The following is a 3807-nucleotide window of genomic DNA, read 5'->3' as shown; positions in this document are numbered from 1 at the left end:
GTCTTGAGTACATGGCTAATAGGTGCTATGCTTATACTTGGTGTTGAGCTCGGTAAGTTTGAACCTATGTGACAAATATACTTGAAGTCACGTACATAAAATTTATCGTAGGATGGGTGAAAGGCCGTTTAGTCGTTTGATTGTAACGAAAATAAATTGATTTATGAAAATGCTTCAATGTCCTATTGATGAGTATATGGAATGTGAATGCATGAATTGATATGAAATTGAATTGATAGGTTGGAGGAACTATGGTATGGTTCGGAATGGATGGAGTAATTAGCCTCGTTCCATTTTGTTTTCTCTTGTGATAATGTTATTGATGGATGGTAGTGCATAGCTTATGACTTACTGAGTTATAAACTCACTTGGTGTTTCCTTGTCACCCATTATAGGTTGCTTGGACTCATCTATTTTTGCGTGGTCGGGCCGTCATCGAAGTCATCACACCGGATAGCAAGTTTTGGTACTTTCTTCTTAGTTGGCTTAGAAGAACATTTTGGCATGTATAAGCTATTACGTTGTGTTTGAACTTTGGCATGTAAACTTTAAGCCATGCGAAAATGGCACGAATGTTCGATTGAGTTGGATCAAGGGTAGGCATGAAATGAACCTAGTTACTTTCGTAACAGATGCTGGCAGCAGCAGTGTCATGAGATTGAAAAATCACATAAAATAGTAGGAGTGGAATTAATTGATGAATAAATTATGTAAGCGAAGCTCGATGAGTCTGTTTTCATGAGGAAGTAACGAAAAGATCATATGGGCAGTATATTAAGAGATAATCAGATTTTTGTGGGACAGGGCCAGAACGGTTTCTAGATTCCCTGCTCCGACTTTGGAAATTTATTACAAATTAACCAGAGATAATTAGGGGTCGTACCATATATGTACAGATTCCTCTATGAGTCTAGTTTTCATAGAAACAAACGGCATCAGTATTGAAGCCCCGTGCAGGGAGATATTCAAGTCGTAATGGGCAAAGGTCAGTGTAGTCGACCCCTGCAACTTGGGAGATTTTGACTAATAAACTGTACTAATTGGCCCAACCAAAAATTTTAGAAAAAAATACATAGATGAGCACATGAGTCTAGTTTCTGGGAAAAATTACGAAACTGATTTTCGAGTTACGAAACTCAAGATATGATTTTTAAAACGACTAGTACACAGATTGGGCAGTGTCTGGAAAATAAATTTTATAAGGGGTTAAAGTCAGTTAACACCTCGTGTTCGACTCCGGTGTCGGTTTCGGGTTCGGGGTGTTACACCTCCAACCTGCATTATAAGTATTGTTATAGGGATTGTTTTGATATCGAGGATTGTTACCCATGAAATTTAACTATTTGTTCTCCATGTTGTGGCCATAAGGTAGGTATTCTGAACTGCTTGACCCGCCTCCACTTGTTTTGCATTGCATTACTGGGTGTACCTGTGAAGAACTAAGGAAACTATCAATTTTCTTATTCAAGAGTTCTACCTGATTAGAGAGCATGGTGACCGTATCGACGTTATAAACGCCGACTGTTTTCTTTGGCTTTGTCCTCATGACTTGGCACTGATAGTTATTCAGGGACATCTCCTCTATAAATTCATAGGCATCTTTAGGTGTTTTATTATTGATGGTTCCGCCAACAGCTGCGTCAACCATTTGTCGAGTCGAAGGATTCTCTCCATTATGAAAGGTTTGAACCTGTAGCCAAAGCGGTAACCCATGGTGAGTGCATCTTCTCAAGAGGTCCTTGTATCTCTCCCATGCATCATAGAGTGTTTCTAAATCCATCTGCACAAAGAAAGAAATATCATTACATAATTTAACCGTTTTAGCTGGCGAAAAATATTTTAATAAAAAATTTTCGGTCATTTGTTCCCAAGTAGTGATTGACTCCCATGGCAACGAGTTCAACCACTGTTTAGCTTTGTTTCTCAATGAAAAAGAGAATAACCAAAGACGAATGGCGTCATCAGAAACACCATTAATTTTAAATGTATCACATAGTTCCAAAAATTTTTCCAAGTGAGCGTTGGGATCCTTGTCCTGCAAACCAACAAACTGAACAAATTGTTGTACCATTGAAATTGTGTTAGGTTTCAGTTCAAAAGTATTTGCGGATACAACAGGTCTAATGATGCTCGATTCAGTTCCTGTTAAAAAAGGTTTAGCATAATCATACATAGTGCGCGGAGCAGAATTCTGATTAACAGCAATCGCAGGAGGTAGCAGATTTTCTTGGTTTTCAACCATCTCCTCGGTTGTGGTTGAAGTATCGTCCTCTTGCTCGTTCTCTGTGTATCTTAGGCTTCGCCTTATTTCTCTCTGATTTCTGCGAACTGTGTGGTCGATCTCACCGTCAAAAAGTAGTGGTCCTGACGGGTTTCTTCTAGTCATAAACTTGAAAAACCTGTCAGAAGGAAATAAGAGAAAAATTAGAAAATAAAATAAAAATTTAAATTGTAATAAAAGTAAAGTGGCTAAAGTAATAAAAATCGAGTTTTCCTAATATCCTAGTTCCCTGGCAAGGGCGCCAAAAACTTGATGCGTGATATTCGTAACAGGTTTTAAAGATTTATAAATGAAACGTTCTTGAGACTAACTTATTATCACGATTAAGGCAAGTGTACCTATCGAACAGTAGTATAGTTCAGCAAGACCGGATTGTCGAACCCAAAGGAACTACGAGTACTAGTATTTACTTCCTTTTTATTATCTAGCCTAAGATTTAAGAGGTTTGATTGTCTAAACTAATTACTAACTAAGAATGTACAGAAAGAAAAACTCAGGAAAATACTTTTGGGAAAATTCGATTGATTGAGACAATACCTAAGGACAAATCCACCTAGACTTCACTTGTTATTTGACTCTGAATCAGACGATTTATTCATTTGACTTGATCCGTAGAAATCCCTAAGTTATATTATTATCTCTCTCAAGAATAATAACGTCTAACCCTAGGTTGAATAATTGAAATCTCTTTCTAATTAACATCTTAGAATTGCATTAACTCGATCTATGGATTCCCTTATTAGGTTTCACCCTAATCTGGCGAAATCTTGTTACCCTATCTCTAGGCGTGCAATCAACTCCGCTTAATTATGACAAATTTACTCTTAGACAGGGTCAATTCCTCCTCTGAATAAGAGCTTAACTTGAATCAATATCCTGGAATATCAAAACAAGAATTAAGAACACATAATTAAGAACAAGTCAAATATTTATTATACAATTCATATAATAATAACAAGATCTATCTTAGGTTTCATTCCCCTTAGGTATTTAGGGGTGTAGTTCATACTTATGAAAGAAAACATCTCAAAAGCATAAAGATAACAAATCATAAGAAAACCCAAAACTCCTGAAGGAACTTGAAAGGGGATCTCTAGTCTTGATGATGAATCCGGCTCTTGAGATGGATCAATCGGCTTTCCTTGAGTAATTATTTGCTTCTTACTCTGCATCCGCCTCTCTAAGTGCCTCCTCAAGTGTTTAAATAGGCTTTGGAATGCCAAAGAGCCCTCACAATAGGCCTTTTTTGAATTGGACTAAACTTGGGTTCGGTAGGGATACACCCGTGTGACACGCCCGTGCGCGATTACTGAAGGCCGTGGTAAAGGTTGTTAAATGGGCACCGGCTTGTGATCCACCCGTGTAAGTCCTGCTTCGATCCTGCCAAATTGACACAACCGTGTGACACGCCCGTGTGAGGAAGTCCAAGCCGTGTTGTTTTCCTATGTGGGTCCATTTTCTCCGTTTTCGGCCCGTTTCTCGCTCTTTTTACTCTCCTATGCTCTCTTAAGTATAAAACATGAAGT

General features: G+C 38.1%; 1 non-coding gene across 1 annotated transcript; it reads left to right on the top strand.

The window, feature by feature from the left end:
• The first annotated feature begins 1706 nt into the window (after positions 1 to 1706).
• Positions 1707 to 1813, top strand: LOC121226393 (small nucleolar RNA R71). Its single transcript, XR_005924218.1, has one exon. It is a non-coding gene; the product is annotated as a small nucleolar RNA R71 (small nucleolar RNA).
• The last annotated feature ends 1994 nt before the right edge of the window (positions 1814 to 3807 follow it).

The sequence above is a fragment of the Gossypium hirsutum genome, chromosome A03, assembly GCF_007990345.1.
Source record: "Gossypium hirsutum isolate 1008001.06 chromosome A03, Gossypium_hirsutum_v2.1, whole genome shotgun sequence".
Taxonomy (NCBI): Eukaryota; Viridiplantae; Streptophyta; class Magnoliopsida; order Malvales; family Malvaceae; genus Gossypium; species Gossypium hirsutum.
The sequence above is the reverse complement of the archived record's forward strand: the minus strand, read 5'-3'. Positions and strand labels throughout refer to the sequence as shown.